This window comes from Nicotiana sylvestris, chromosome 12 (assembly GCF_000393655.2).
Source record: "Nicotiana sylvestris chromosome 12, ASM39365v2, whole genome shotgun sequence".
In the NCBI taxonomy this organism is placed as follows: domain Eukaryota; kingdom Viridiplantae; phylum Streptophyta; class Magnoliopsida; order Solanales; family Solanaceae; genus Nicotiana; species Nicotiana sylvestris.
This window is the reverse complement of record NC_091068.1, coordinates 7,185,880-7,203,351: the sequence shown is the minus strand read 5'-3', so window position 1 is coordinate 7,203,351 and position 17,472 is coordinate 7,185,880. Positions and strand designations below refer to the sequence as shown.

The 17,472-nt window shown below is 37.8% G+C and overlaps 1 long non-coding RNA gene across 1 annotated transcript; it reads left to right on the top strand.

Moving 5' to 3' along the window:
• Positions 1-10,758: 10,758 nt before the first annotated feature.
• Positions 10,759-12,423, top strand: LOC138884403 (uncharacterized). Its single transcript, XR_011404593.1, has 3 exons — positions 10,759-10,805; positions 11,138-11,205; positions 12,229-12,423. It is a non-coding gene; the product is annotated as an uncharacterized lncRNA (long non-coding RNA).
• The last annotated feature ends 5,049 nt before the right edge of the window (positions 12,424-17,472 follow it).

Below are 17,472 nucleotides of genomic sequence, written 5' to 3'. Positions count from 1 at the left end.
TGGTTTTCTAGGGTTCTTGGGGGTTCGATTTGGGGTTCGAGTGTTTCCAGCCAGATTCGAACCAAACCCATGGTGGTTTGGTGACGAGGGAGGTCAGGGACATGTATGGTATGAGTTTGGGATTGGTTGGGGTAGATCTAGTTTTGCTCGAATCTTCGATTGAAGATTCGAGGGGTTTGAGGGTGATTCGAAGCCAACGGGTACTGGATCTGCAACGAGGGTGGTCATATGGCTTAAGGGTGTTAATTTGGTAGTCATCGGAAGAGGTGAGGTTTTAGGCTGATTCTTCGATTGAAGATTCGAGACGTTGGGTATTGATTCGAGGGAAACTGATACAAGATCTAGAAAGAGGATGTCGTGGGGAGGCTATGGTGTAATTTTGTGGGTGTTTGGACCACCGGAACCGCCGTGAGGCGATTTCCGGTGGGCGGAGGACGGTGGTTGAAGGTGGCAGACATGTTTGGTCTCTGAAGATCAGAGGCGAAGGTGGAAAGGGGGGGTGGTATGGCTTTGGCGGCGTGGGGTAAGGGATTGGTCTTATATACGGAGGGGGTGTTTCAATCTCGGCCGTTAGATCAATTAAGATCAACGGCCAGGATCAAGGAGGTTAAACCATACGGCGTCGTTTGGTTTAAGTAGGGGGGTCGGGCTGAATCGGGTAATGGGTCGGGGTCGGGTTTGGTCAAAGCTTTGGGACCGTTTGATCAGCTGAGATCAACGGTCCCGATGGAAATGCCTGAAACGACGTCGTTTGGTTGAGGCTGGAGACGGGCTGGATTGGGGGTGACATTGGGCCTGGGCTGTTTTCTTGTAAAGCTGGCCCAATCCGAAATTTTTCTTGTTTTCTTCTTTCTTTTATTTTCTTTTCCTTTTAAAAACTAAAATTCTAAGTTGAATTATAAATTAAATTAACTTATTAACATACTAATTAGCTCTTAATAATAATTATCAAACATGATTAAGTACCAATTAAAATATATGATCACACAACTAGACCTTAAATGCCTAAAATGCAAAGTACATTATTTTTGTGATTTTATTCTTAACTTAACAAATAAACAGGCACGAACGAATGCAAACAATACAAAAATTCACAACAATTGCAAATAACACAAAATTTATTTTATTTTGAATTTTCTGGGAGTAGTTCTCGTAGGGCAAAAATCACGTGCTCACAATGGGCATAGAGAGTTATTTTACATTTACTATCTGAAAAGAAAATAAAACATCATATATTTATTATTGAAAGAATTTTTGGGAAAACTCACAGTTTTTAAATTTACTCATATTTTCGGCGGTTTTGGCAAGAGATTTAGAATTTTCACCGATATACTTGAGAAGCAGAACTATTTCTTGGAAGTCATGATTAAGCTGAGCATGTTAGCTTTGAGTTACTTCTTTTATTACTTGCTTTACATTGTTATGAACTGTTGTTGGCTACTGGGTGTTGGACCTGACCTATGTTTCATCTCGTCACTACTTTCAACCTAAGGTTAAGTTTGTTACTTATTGAGCACATGGGGTCGGTTGTACTCGTACTACACTTGAGGTTTCCTATTATAACTTTAATTTAATTTTCCGTCATTCTCCTGTAATTCAAAGTTGTATACGTCTGACTTTTTATTGTTGTTGTTATTGTTGTATTGGAGAATTTCTCTCCAACATCCACTTTTATTGAAGACATGTCTCTAACCCTCGTTGATGCACTTTGTCACCATGTAACGACCCGATTGGTCGTTTTGAGCTCCGGCGTGTCATTCAGCAGTTTGAGGCCATGAGCAGCTTCATCTCAGGTATATTGACTTGAGTGTATGGTCAGAATTAAAATTCAGGAAGTTTGGAGTCAAATCTAAATGGAAATTCTCATTTTGAAAGCTTAAAATTGAAGAAATGAAGTAGGATTGGAATTTTGAGTAAAAGACCTCGGAATTGGGATCCGAAGGTTCCAGCAGGTTCGTATGATGATTTCGTACTTGCGCGTATGCCCGGATCGGGTTTTGGATAACCCGGGAGCGTTTTGGCGCCTATTGTGGAAGATAGCATTTTAGAAGAAATTACATCAGTTTGGCTTAAAATGCATTTCAGTGTTATTGATGTCCGTTTGGAATTCCGAGAATGGGAGTAGCTCCGTATGGTGATTCTAGATTTGGGAGCGTGATCAGAAGTGAATTCGGAGGTCCGTAGGTCATTTTGGAGCCGTTTGGCTAAATATAGAAATTTGAAGGTTTTTGAGAAAATTCGACCGGAAGTGAAAATTTTGATATCAGGGTCGGAATGCGATTCCGAAAGTTGGGGAAAGTCCGTAATGTCGAATGTGACTTGTGTGCAAAATTTGAAGTCATTCCTGAATGATTTTGGTAAGGTTTGAGACACTTAGTCTCTTTTAAGAAAGCTTAAGTTGGAAAAGTCAACCGGATATTGACTTATGTGTTAGAGCACTCGAAATACGAATTTTATGGTTCGGATAGCTTTGTTAGGTGATTTGGGACTTAGGAGTGTGTCCGGAATATTTTTGTGATGACCGGTGTAGAATTAAGCTTGAATTGACAAAGTTAGTATTTTGACGAATTCCGGTTGATAGGTGAGATTTTGATCCGAGGGTCGGAATGGAATTTCGAGAGTTTATGTAGCTTCGTTATGTCATTTTGGACTTGTCTACAAAATTTGAGGTCATTCGGACGTGGTTTGGTTGGGTTTTTGATCAAAAATGGAATTTGGAAGTTCGTGAGATTCATAGGCTTGAATCCGATGATGATTTGATGTTTTGATGTTATTTTGGGTGTTTCGAAGGTTGGGACAAGTTTGAATGATATTGTGGGACATGTTGATATAATTGGTTAAGGTCCCGAGGGCCTCGGGTGGATTTCGGAAGGTTAACGGAATGAAATTCGGACCAAAAAGAAAAGAAAAAGCTGCAGAAATTTCTGCGGCAATTTTCTGCAGAAGGTCTTTGGACTGCAATCATGGAGCGTACTTCGGAGGCCTATATATTTTTTGATATATAAGGAATTTTGAGATGGTTCAAAAACTAAAGTTGTAGCCCTTCATGTCTAGTTTCCAGAAAGCTAAAGGAAATGTAATTTGGACATCTGTAGAGAATGTTACGGTCGATTGAATATGACTGGTGGAGCTCGTTCTCCAGAATTTTCTGATTTCGGGGAGCCTACTTTAGAAGCTCATATCTCGGGATATATAAAGAGTTATATGGTGTACAACCTATCAAATTAAAGATCTTTGAGTCTAGTTTCTAAATCATCAAACCGTTTGTCATTTGGATATTTATACAAGACGTTATGGGTGTTTAAACAGAAGGTGTCCGACAAAGAACAATTTTAATAGTATTTACAACTTGTATAGCACAAGTGCAAGGTACAACTCGACGAAGCACAGGCAGATTCTTTTATACACGGATTTAGCTCACTTTTCTTTATTTCTTCAAAGTATGGACGATTTTTGGGGAGCTTCAAGAGGGGATTTTCATCATCAATGTGAAGGTAAGTTATCCCTACCTATTTTTAGATAAGTACATCAATTATGTATGGATTTGAGCATGAAAATTGTAGAAAAATTGAGGATTTAGGCCTAGGGATTTGAAAATAAGTTTTGGTGATTTGAGGGGTCAAATGAACTCCGGTTTTGGTAAATTTTATATGTACGGACTCGTGGCGAGACGAGGAATTCGGTGATGTTACTTTCATAATTTTTCAAGAAGTGGGCCCGGGGCTCGGATTTTGCAAATTTCGTGATTTTCGATATTTTTCGAGTTTTTTCGATTGAGTTATATTCCCTTAACCTATTGTAATATATTCCTTGTGGTTTTGGCAAGATTCGATGCGCGAGGAGGTCTATTCGAAAGGAAAGGGCATCGCGGAGTACACTTTTGGCCGTCCTAAGGTGATTAATAGATGTAAATGCTGTTCTGAGGGTTTGAAACCCCGGACTTTCACATCGTAACGCTATATTGAGGTGTGACACGCACTCCATGGTGAGTGCGGGGTCGGATACTATTGGGGATTGTGACTTGGTTCATCCCGTGTGATGTTTATACTATACTGGTGATTGATACACATACTTCATTGATATTACTGGGCTTGATGCCATGTTTGGGGCCTTGTGCCGATTTGTAAAATCCTTCGAGGATTGATATTACTGCTTAGCATGATTTGCATATCATTTAATTTCAGTCCAAGGTTTTAAATGCTGTTTTGCAAACTCAGCCATAATTCTAAGTGTTGAAAACTTAAATGATATTTTTAAATGTATTCCGGGCTGGGAACTTCTGTTTTGTAAATGCCCAAGGGGCTTATTATATTATTTTCTAGACTGATTATAAAGTGACTTGAAACAGTGGTAACAATGACACTGTGTGATATACTTGAAACAGTGGTAACAATGACACTGTGTGATATACTTGAAACAGTGGTAACAATGACACTGTGTGATATACTTGAAATAGTGGTAACAATGACACTGGATGATATACTTGAACAGTGGTAACAATGGCACTATATGATATAAATTGGTCAGGTAACAATGGTTGACCGGTCAAGTAACAATGACTGACCAAGATATTGCGCTTGGGCTGTAGGAGCCCCTCTGGAGTCTGTACACACCTCCAGTGAGCGCCGTCGATGATAAATAAATATGGATGGCTCGGGCTGCACGCCGCAGTGGGTACTGAAATGTACCATCATATGCATTGCATTGCATTCATGCATTTCTATTTATACTGTTGTTTAGCTGCTCAGTTCCATATGTTGTTGTATATTTGGATTTTAGCTTACTTTATGTATTTACTGGATTTTCTTATCTTTGGACTGTAGTTACTTTTATTACTCACTGGGTCGGAGTACTCACTTTACTCCCTGCACCTTGTGTGCAGATCCAGTGCAGTTTCAGGCTTAGTAGATCTAGTTGATCAGCAGATCCAGCTTTTGGGAGTATCGAGGTAGCTGCACGGCGTTCACAGCCATTGATCTTCTCCCTCCTATCCTATCTCTTTATTTCCACATTATCAAACTTTGGATATACCATGTATTAGGATTATATTCTGTATTCTAGAGGCTCAGATTCGTGCCACCGGTTCCTAGTGAGATTATATTGTGTATTTTGTTAAAATCTTCAGTATTTTAATCTTGCTTAATTGATATTTCTTTCCGCTATTTTTGATAAATTGGGTCAAGTGTTGAATAATGGTCGGGCTTGCCTAGTAGTGTGCTGGGTGCCATCACAACCGGGATTTGGGTCGTAACAAGTTGGTATCAGAGCCTAGGTTACTTGGTCTCGCGAGTTATGAGCCAATTTAGTAGAGTCTCGCGGATCGGTACGGAGACGTCTGTACTTATCCTCGAGAGGCTGCCGAACCTTTAGGAAAACTTCACATTCTTGAATTCTTATCGTGCGTCCTTGATTCAGCTTGAAAAGAAACTTTTGAAATTCCTTCCGCGTGATCGTATGCACTAACGGGCGCTCAGTATCAGATGGTCTCGATGGATTTTGATTCCCCGATCGAGGGGCGAGGTGTAATCTCTGTGAGTTTGAAGTTAGACCAGTCTGGAGGACTTGAGGCCAAATCTTTGCCAATGGCTTGAGCACCGAGGTGCTGATTTTGTGAGCAAGTGTTTTGAACTCATATGTTCATTATTGTCCTTGTTAGCCGGAATGGCGGTTGGATATCCACGTGATGAGTATGTTAGTGTTGCGAGGTGTATTTGTACGACTTGGTAGTGGCGAAGAAGCCTACTGGATAGTAGATGAACTGTTAAGTGATTCGTTTCTTATTGTGATCTGTTGAGTAGCCCGAGTTATGGGTGCGTGAAGAATATTTTTCGTGTCTCCTAGTTAGATAAGTCTGGGAGCTGAGATCGCTTCCGTAAATGTATTATGACGAAATCGTTGAGTCAAGGAGACCACCTTGAAGGTCGAAAATATTAAAGAAAGAATATGTTCCTACTTGGTCGAATAGCCCAATAATGAAGGGTTGAAGAGTATTTTCTATGTGTTATGATTCAAATAGGTGCAACGCACGTCCATGTATCAATTTAGATTTATGTAATTAATATGCATTGTGATGCTTTGTCAAGTGGTGGATGTGTTGTTAGGATGGTTTTGGTGATTCTCTAGCAGGTGGATAAGACCAATTACAAAGGAGGCTTTGCCGAAATTTTTGAAAAATTTAGGACTTAGTAAAAAAAAAAAAATTTGGTCGCCTAGAGAGTGGGCTTAACTGTTGTGTGAGTAAATGCAAGAATTGAGAAGAGTTAAAATTCCAGATGATTCGTGTTTCCACGAGCTTATGATGGAGTGAGTTTAATCTCACCATGATATTACGACAGCAATAGAGTATATGTGTTGTGATCTATGGCTTCGAGCCAAGTTGGGGAGCTTGCTGTTGATTAGCTGATTGCACGGTTTATTACCTGCGTGAATTCTGGTTATTGGCGTATTGGTGGGTTATTGCAGCTACGGAAAAGGACCATGAGTGGTAATTTGAGTAAATGAATTGTTGGATGCATGCTATGGTTAGCCTTATTGGCTCATGTTCAGACTTGAGGGAAGATTCATGATTTATGCCTCGTATAGGTGCAGGCTTCGAGGGAAGTGATCCCTCTAGGTGCTTTATCGAGAGGGTATTCATATGTTATAAAATTCAGTAGAGTTGGTTGCATTCGGGGCCAAGTCAGAGCTGGGTGGCTCTCAATAGCGGTCCTAGTTAATTCAAGAGGTAAAGTGTGGTGCCTAATGATTTTGAGTCTATAAGTACGGTTAAGAGTCAAGCTTTTGAAGCAGCTTATGAAGAAAGGCACAGAATGTTCTATGATGTTTTGACTTGCGGTGTAGCATTTGAGAGACATGAAATGGTCATGGTATTTGAGACAGCATGGTCTCGTGATTTAAGGTCACTCGGGGTGAGTTTGGTTGAAATAAGTTAGGTGTTAAAGGGAGATATTATTATTTCTAAGGCAATCAAGGATAAATTGGAAGGAAGTAGATTGATTAGCCATAGTTGAGTTGGTATACTGGTGTCAGTGATCGGTTCGTTCAGCGTGATCGAGTTATGCATGTGAGGCTTGTCGGCCGCAGTGATTGATGTTATTCTGAAGCATTCTTTTGTTAGGGCCTATTATGAGTAGGCGGATCCCAGAAAGTGTTATGGTGGCTTGGACAACTACTTAGAGATTGGCATATTCGACGATTATGAGGATTCGCCTGTATGCTGCTATAGTTCTCCTGAAGTGAGTTAAATGGAAAGTCTTATGTGATGAAGTATTAGCCTATCGGCGGTTCCAGAGTTGTGATGGAAATCGCGTCTATCGTATATTGGCACGTGAGGTGCAGTGAGTGGTATGGAATTTGAAGTAAGGACCAAGGTTGCAGTTTGGTCAATGACTGTGATGTCACGATCTCGGATGAGCAGTATATGAGTTTCAGTGTTTTGAGTAAGATGGGTATTGACGTCAGTATCACCTGAGGTCGGTGTTCTGTGAGAAAGGCTTTGCATCCTGGTTAGGGATTCTTGATCGCTTTTCAGCGTTAGTGCAGCCGGTGGTTTGGATGTGCAGACCCGTTAATTATTTCGGAAGATGGTGGGAGCTTGTCCCACAGGAATATTGTATAAGTGTGACATGTAGTCACTTGATTAATTAGAAATTTAAACCAAGTATGAGGATTTTGGTAATATCATCCATTTGAGAATTTATGCCTGGAGGGCACTCTGTTTATTGGGTTATGGACCTGTGAAAGATTATTGGCCTAGCTTGGCACGATCAGGATCGACTTGAGGTCGGTGGATAGATTTAAATGTGGAAGTGAGCCTTACGTCAGGCCAGTTGTGTTTATTTCAGCAATGCGCTCTTTATGGAAGGATAGTCGCAGTCTTATTTCGTGGTCAGTTAATTCATGTAAAGATATATTGCACCGTATGAGTTGTGAGACGGCTTGGTAAATTCCTTATGTGTTGAGGTTCCGCTCAGCGGTGATGTTATATGAGCAGGATGAGACTTAGATCATGTATCGCACCTCAGTTGTGCTTGAGTTTGTAGCCTATAACGCTATATATTTCCTTGGGAATGATATTATGCACCTTAGTGTGTTTATGACCGATATTCGGTATTTGGATGTGGTGAGCTATTCAGCTCGACGTGTATCTCCTTATGTGAGTCCTATATGTGGATCGGGTGGCACGCCGCCATGGGTATGTTGTTTGGATCGGGTTGCACGCCGCAACAGTGTGATGTTCAGTTCAGTGCCTATAATTGCTTTTGTGTGTTCTGTTTCCCTGTTTTCTGAGGAAGTCTATGTTAGTGTGCGAGTTGAGTAGTTCCTCCCAGAGTTCGCCTTCCTTTTATGTCGTGTTCTAATTGGTAGCCCACTGGCACATTGTGGCATCTTGTGGGATTTTTGATTATGTCCGAGGTGACTTATTGCCTGAGCAGTTCGTACTGGGTGAGACGAGGTTACTAGATTTGGGGTCAGTGCTAACTGATTATATGAAGTATATTATAGAGCAAAGATCATTCTTTGGTTTGAGACAAGGTAATGGAACTTGTCAGGAGTATAGATCCAATGAATTGTTGATTCAACAGTTGATTATGAATTTCGGCACATCTCTTTAGTCGTATCGGTGTTGTAAAAACTAGAGCAAAACCTATGTAGGTCATGAGATGCAATGGGAGCATCAGATTTGTGGAAATTTCGACTATTATGTTTAAAGAATGTTATTGTGGTCCTATGAGTAAAGTGATGCAAAGTGTGAATTTAGCAAAGTTATGCAGCCATGTTGGGTACATCGTGTGGAGATTGATATGGTGGTCGTATGACGGAAACAGGCTTGGCAGGAAATTCAGGATGTTGGAATTGGACCTAATGGCTTATTTGCTTGAATAAGGGAGTATACCTACAGAGTTGTCAAGCTAATGTGCTCAACTGAGGGGTGGTAGCACGGGAAGGTGCATGAGGTGTTAAACAAGTGATTTCAGACTACTTTAGTGTAGTTCTCAGCACGTTCGAGAACGAACGTATGTTTAAGTGGGGGAGATTGTAATGACCCGATCGGTCGTTTTGAGCTCCGGCGCGTCATTCAGCAGTTTGAGGCCATGAGCAGCTTCATCTCAGGTATATTGACTTGAGTGTATGGTCAAAATTAAAATTCAGGAAGTTTGGAGTCAAATCTAAATGGAAATTCTCATTTTGAAAGCTTAAAATTGAAGAAATGAAGTAGGATTGGAATTTTGAGTAAAAGACCTCGAAATTGGGATCCGAAGGTTCCAACAGGTTCGTATGATGATTTCATACTTGGGCGTATGCCCGGATCGGGTTTTGGATAACCCGGGAGCGTTTTGGTGCCTATTGTGGAAGATAGTATTTTAGAAGAAATTGCATCAGTTTGGCTTAAAATGCATTTCAGTGTTATTGATATCCGTTTGGAATTCTGAGACTGGGAGTAGCTCCGTATGGTGATTCTGGATTTGGGAGCGCGATCGGAAGTGAATTCGTAGGTCCGTAGGTCATTTTGGAGCCGTTTGGCTAAATATAGAAATTTGAAGGTTTTTGAGAAAATTCGACCGGAAGTGGAAATTTTGATATCAGGGTCGGAATGCGATTCCGAAAGTTGGAGCAAGTCCGTAATGTCGAATGTGACTTGTGTGCAAAATTTGAAGTCATTCCTGAATGATTTTGGTAAGGTTTGAGACACTTAGTCTCTTTTAAGGAAGCTTAAGTTGGAAAAGTCAACTGGATATTGACTTATGTGTTAGAGCGCTCGAAATACGAATTTTATGGTTCGGATAGCTTTGTTAGGTGATTTGGGACTTAGGAGTGTGTCCGGAATATTTTTGTGATGACCGGTGTAGAATTAAGCTTGAATTGGCAAAGTTAGTATTTTGACGAATTCCGGTTGATAGGTGAGATTTTGATCCGAGGGTCGGAATGGAATTTCGAGAGTTTATGTAGCTTCGTTATGTCATTTTGGACTTGTCTACAAAATTTGAGGTCATTCGGACGTGGTTTGGTTGGGTTTTTGATCAAAAATGGAATTTGGAAGTTCGTGAGATTCATAGGTTTGAATTCGATGATGATTTGATGTTATTTTGGGTGTTTCGAAGGTTGGGACAAGTTTGAATGATATTGTGGGACATGTTGATATAATTGGTTAAGGTCCCGAGGGCCTCGGGTGGATTTCTGAAGGTTAACGGAATGAAATTCGGACCAAAAAGAAAAGAAAAAGCTGCAGAAATTTCTGCTGCAATTTTCTGCAGAAGGTCTTTGGACTGCAATCGTGGAGCGTACTTCGGAGGCCTATATCTTTTGATATATAAGGAATTTTGAGATGGTTCAAAAACGAAAGTTGTAGCCCTTCATGTCTGGTTTCCAGAAAGATAAAGAAATTGTAATTTGGACATCTGTAGAGAATGTTACGGTCGATTGAATGTGACTAGTGGAGCTCGTTCTCCAGAATTATCTGATTTCGGGGAGCCTACTTTAGAAGCTCATATCTCGAGATATATAAAGAGTTATATGGTGTACAACCTATTATATTAAAGATCTTTGAGTCTAGTTTTTAAATCTTCAAACCGTTTGTCATTTGGATATTTATACAAGACGTTATGGGTGTTTAAACAGAAGGTGTCCGATAAAGAACAATTTTAATAGGATGTACAACTTGTATAGCACAAGTGCAAGGTACAACTCGACGAAACACAGACAGATTCATTTATACACGGATTTAGCTCACTTTTCTTCATTTCTTCAAAGTATGGACGATTTTTGGGGAGCTTCAAGAGGGGATTTTCATCATCAATATGAAGGTAAGTTATCCCTACCTATTTTGAGTTAAGTACATCAATTATGTATGGATTTGAACATGAAAATTGTAGAAAAATTGAGGATTTAGGCCTAGGGATTTGAAAATAAGTTTTGGTGATTTGAGGGGTCAAATGAACTCCGATTTTGGTAAATTTTATATGTACGGACTCGTGGCGAGACGAGGAATCCGGTGATGTGACTTTCGTAATTTTTCGAGAAGTGGGCCCGGGGCTCGGATTTTGCAAATTTCGTGATTTTCGATATTTTTCGAGTCTTTTCGATTGGGTTATATTCCCTTAACCTATTGTAATATATTCCTTGTGGTTTTGGCAAGATTCAACGCGCGAGGAGGTCGATTCAAAAGGAAAGGGGATCGCGGAGTAGACTTTTGGCCGTCCTGAAGTGAGTAATAGATGTAAATGCTGTTCTGAGGGTTTGAAACCCCGGACTTTTACATCGTAATGCTATATTGAGGCGTGACACGCACTCTATGGCGAGTGCAGGGTCGGATACTATTGGGGATTGTGACTTGGTCCATCCCGTGTGATGTTTATACTATACTGGTGATTGATACACATACTTCATTGATATTACTGAGCTTGATGCCATGTTTGGGGCCTTGTGCTATTTGTAAAATCCTTCGAGGATTGATATTACTGCTTAGCATGATTTGCATATCATTTAATTTCAGTCCAAGGTTTTAAATGTTGTTTTGCAAACTCAGCCATAATTCTAAGTGTTGAAAACTTAAATGATATTTTTAAATGTATTCCGGGCTGGGAACTTCTGTTTTGTAAATGCCCAAGGGGCTTATTATATTATTTTCTGGACTGATTATAAAGTGACTTGAAACAGTGGTAACAATGACACTGTGTGATATACTTGAAACAGTGGTAACAATGACACTGTGTGATATACTTGAAACAGTGGTAACAATGACACTGTGTGATATACTTGAAACAGTGGTAACAATGACACTGTGTGATATACTTGAAATAGTGGTAACAATGACACTGGATGATATACTTGAACAGTGGTAACAATGGCACTGTATGATATAAATTGGTCAGGTAACAATGGCTGACCGGTCAAGTAACAATGACTGACCAAGATATTGCGCTTGGGCTGTAGGAGCCCCTCCGGAGTCTGTACACACCCCCAGTAAGCGCCGTCGACGATAAATAAATATGGATGGCTCGGGCTGCACGCCGCAGTGGGTACTGGAATGTACCATCATATGCATTGCATTGCATTCATGCATTTCTATTTATACTGTTGTTTAGCTGCTCAGTTCCATATGTTGTTGTATATTTGGATTTTAGCTTACTTTGTGTATTTATTGGATTTTCTTATCTTCGGACTGTAGTTACTTTTATTACTCACTGGGTCGGAGTAATCACTTTACTCCCTGCACCTTGTGTGCAGATCCAGGGCAGTCTCAGGCTCAGTAGATCTAGTTGATCAGCAAATCCAGCTTCTTGGAGTATCGCGGTAGCTGCACGGCGTTCACAGCCATTGATTTTCTCCCTCATATCTCTTTATTTCTGCATTATCAGACTTTGGATATACCATGTATTAGGATTATATTCTGTATTCTAGAGGCTCAGATTCGTGACACCGGGTCTTAGTGAGATTATATTTTGTATTTTGTTAAAATCTTCAGTACTTTAATCTTGCTTAATTGATATTTCTTTCCGCTATTTTTGATAAATTGGGTTAAGTGTTGAATAATGGCCGGGCTTGCCTAGTAGTGTGCTGGGTGCCATCACGACCGGGATTTGGGTCGTGACACACCAACACTCAATCTTGGTGAAACACTTATATTCAACTTTCGTTATGCACTTTATCACCAGCACTCAATTTTGTTGAAGCACCTGTCTTCAACTCCCGCTAATATACTTTGTCACCAACACTCAATTTTATTGAAGCACTTGCTTTCAACTTCCATTGATGCACTTTGTCACCAACACTCAATTTTGTTGAATCATGTGGCTTCAACTCCTTGTTGATGTACTTTGCCACCAACATTCAATTTGTTAAAGCACCTGTTTACAACTCCCGTTATGCACTTTGTCACCAACACTCAATTTTTTTGAAGCACTTGTCTTCAACTCCCGTTGATGCACTTTATCATTAATACCCAATTTTGTTGAAGTATTTGTCTTCAACTCCGTTGATGCAATTTGTCATCAACACCCAATTTTATTGAAACACCTGTTTTCAACTCTATGTTGATACACTTTGTCATCAACATCCAATTACTGATGCACTTGTCACCAGCTCCTAATTGTTGAGGCATTTGTCCCCAACTTTCAATTTTGTTTATTCAACTGTAATTAACTTTCAACTTCTTTTTTTTAGTTCTCTTCAATTTCTAAAGAAAAGTTTATTCTTCTTGAGCTATTTGCTTGCTCCTTTTAAAACTGCAGTTTTTTTCTCAATTTTTTAGACATAATTATTTTCCATGAATATACAGTCGACCCGACATTTGCCAATGTGACCTTTGGCCAGATGGGGGCACGCATTGGCTAATGCTGCCAGCCGACAACGGAAGCTACTCGATTCTCTCCCAAGATCATTGAACGCTCTAATACCAATATAACGATGAAAAATATTTTATTATAAATCTATGGATATTTCTCACAAACTTCTCCACCAATCTTCACACATAAAATAAATTACCAATACCCCTATTTATAACAGCATGAAAACCTATTTTAACTAGAAATAGGAAAGTCTATTCCTATATTAATTCAGACTACAAATCTTATTTAGACATGAATTAAATAAACTAGCAAATATCAAATACTAAACGATATCTTGATTTGCTAAGATGAACAAGTAAAAGTAAAATATATTTTTAGTATAGTGAACAAGTAAAAGTGAACTAAAATATTATTATTCTATTATTTTTTTAATTGTGTTCATCCAAATAGCATCACATACAATAAAATGAAAAAAGTACTATGCTTGGAACACATTATAGTAGTGAATGTACTACATGACTTGATTTTATGCGAATGAATGACTTTATTACAAAATAGTTTAGTAACTTGCGTGATATAATAAAAATCGACAAAAATCTTTTGGCAAACTCCAAAACTATTGTGATGAAGATTTAAGCATGGTGGAATTGACACAACTGAGAAGGAATACATCATAATCGACAAGATGAGGTTCAAAATATTTTGCCTGAAAATTGGACCCTTCTTTGGAAGTTTTGCATGTTAATCACAAAGATTTAAGTTATATACGTGATCTGATGGTAGGGATATCAATGACAAAGGCGGACCTACATGGTTACTAGAGGGGTCACCGGAACCTGTTAGCTTCCGCAAAAATCTCGTGTGTGTGTATGTATATATATATATATATATATATATATATATATATATATATACACACACATCAAGGACCCACCAAATAATTTTAATGTGCCCCCTCAAACACAAAAGTTGGATTGTTGGGCTGGTTTATCATGCAACATTTGTTCCTCCCTCTCAAAATGACTGAGGTTCAAGACCTAGCGCTAGCAGCAATGACGCTCATTGTCATTTTATTTTTTTCCTCTTTGAATTCAAGGTATTTTAATATTCTGCATTTAGTGCTCAATTTGGTTTTATTCTTTTTATCTTTTCTGAGTTCAAAAATATTTTAGCACTAGTAAATATAGTGAACTTAGTTTAGCTTTTCCCTCTTTAAATCTCTCTCAAAAGCCTCCAACCAAGCATCTCTCCACAATTAGTTCTTTAAAGCTTCTACATAAAATAGTCAAAAACTCTTTTGAGAAACGTCGTTCAAGACGTTGAAAAAGATAATAGAGAGACATAAAAAGATGGGAGGGGAATAAAATATTCCATTAGCAAGACGCCAATTATATTCTTTATCTTGATAACTAAGTTTATAAGCATCATCATTCTTTTGACTTATACTGAAATAAGTAATTCAACAAAATCTCCCCCCCCCCTCCCCAACCAAAAAAAAAAGAGTAATAGAAAAACTCCAAAATACTTATGCCTTCAAAAATTACTTCGGCAAAGTAGCATACCTCTGTCGATTTAGTGACGGCGGTTGAGACTCTGCTTGAACTGTGCTTAGTGAATATTTTATCTTGATTTTATTTGAGTAAGATTTTAATATTTTAAAAGATTTTTTTGATCATTGACTCATTCATAATCATTAAGTTTCCAAGGAGTTAGTATGCTAAATTTTGTCGCTACTACCTTATATATCTATATTGAAGATAGCGGTGCCCTCGCTGTGCTCAAATTGCGGGTCCGCCTCTATCATTGGATATGTAAAAACCGACTATACCGACCGAACCATACCGTGTCGAACCGAGTTTTAGGTTTCCTTTAATAAAAGCGTAGGTTTTTATATAAATATATAATTGTGCCGATAACTAGGGTAGATTTTTATTTTATAAAAATAAATCGAAAAAAATAACGAGCCATACCAAATAAATTAACATGTGAAAAATATTTATATGGTACAAGCCAACAAGTAATTAAACTCAAAATTCTAATTTCCAAACCTATAATGATACTCCTATTGAAACTAGATTATTGTCAGCTTATTCACTAGCAAAACACAAGGTATTCTAGCGATTAGTAGCAAAACTACATATGATTTAGATTTATCTTTTTGAATATTTAATCTTCTATAGACTTTATTCTTGAGTTCTAACTTGGTTAATATCTTTTCACTCGTGTGATTTATATTTTTTTTTGTTTTTTTTAGTTTCTTTTACGTTGATATAGAATAGTTGATGGATCTATACTATGCTAATCTTTCATTTTTTTCCTTAATTCATCATCCTTTAAACAGTAAAATTGTGTAGATAGATTGCTAAGTCTTATAAAAGTATATATGTTATTGCATTCTACTTACTAGCGACTTTTACATGACATTAAAAAACTACCAAAAATTAATCGAATCGTACTGATACCGAAGAGAAACCAATATGATTGGGACGGTTTCGAAAAGTCTAATTTTGGTTATACATAATAGAATAACCGAAAATTAGTATGATACAAATTTTAGAAAATAAACGACCGAGCCGAACCATTGACACCCCATCTGAAGGTGTAAATAATTTTTACGCGGTATTTTACGCTATATATATCTTTTCAATTGTAATAAACACATTACAATATTCTGTGGGCTGCTTTTAACTGTTGCTCTAAAACCACAGAATACTACATCAAAAGTACTACTAGTATATTTAACATAAACTTCAATCAGTACTCAAGCGCCTCATATTTAATTTCCTACTATAGAATAATTAGTTGAGATTGACTATATGAAATCGCTCTCATCTTGTACTATTTTACGCGGCATTTTATAAAAAGATTAACTTTTTAATCTGTCCAACCAAACAACAGTTAAATGTTAGAATATTGTCGAAATAAATAATTTAGACCACATAAAGCCTGGTCCAGAACATTCCCAAAAGCAGTTTACCAACTTAATTAAGTTAATCTTAAGTCACTGAAAAAACAGTAAATAGGATTGATCAAGAATTCCAATTGGTCCAACGTGAAACAATAGTAAATAAATAAAATCAAAACAGATCCTGTGCTCATCCATGACCTCAATTAGTTTGGATTTTATGTAAAATATCCATATGATTTAATATAACAAATATGGTTAGTCAAGACTCAAGAATTCCAATGAGTCCAAGTAAACTATACATTGATTTTTTAATTGATCTAAAGATATATACATAAGTGTTAAACACAAGGGTTGGCGGATTCAAAATTTAAAGCTTATGACACTACAAGAAAAGTGCAAATTACGTGAGGATTTTTTTGGGGATTTTACAAAAAAATTCGCAGGTAATTCAATTTTCTGCGAATTTTCCTACGAAAAAATTTCTGAAGTAAAAACCTTCGTAGGTAATTATTGCCTGCGAATTTTAAAATCCCCATATAGCTTACCTGGGAATTTTTAATTCGCACGTAAATTACATGCGAACTTTTATCGCAAGAAACACTAAAAATTCCCAAGAAACTTTTGGTAAAAGATCGTGAGAAAATGAATTTTTTGTGAATTTTCATAAGGGAAAATCCAAGTAAATTCGTAAGGAATTTTTGACAATTTTTTATGAACAAAATACATTAATTATTTTTAGTGTTACACTTTCAATTTAATTTTTCTATATTAATTCCTTTGTTGATAAATGTCATGACATTGTTATCATTAAATAAATTAATTAAATATGATGATTTTATTAATAATTGTGTCAAAATTATTACTTTAAACCTTTTCTTTTAAAGAACTTATTAGAGTGAGGTTATTACGTAATAAACCATTTGAATTGAAAAATGAATCTATAGAGCAAACATCCTCAAGTAATTTTTCAAGTAAGAAAACCCCCAAAAATTGCACAATTAAAATGCACCAACGAAATCCCTAGATAGATCCCCAAGTAAATTCCCAAAGAAAAAATCGTATCTAAATCCGCAACTATAAAATCCACAAGTACTTCCCCATGTAATAAAATCTCCAGGAAAACCCCAAGGAATAAATCCCCAGATAATTTCGCAGACCAACAATCCCCAGGTAATTCCCCAAGTAAGAAAATCCCCAAGCAAATTCCCGAGTAATTATCCGCAGCTAAATCCGTAGGTAGCTTTACCTAGGGAATTTCCTACGAAACAACAAAGA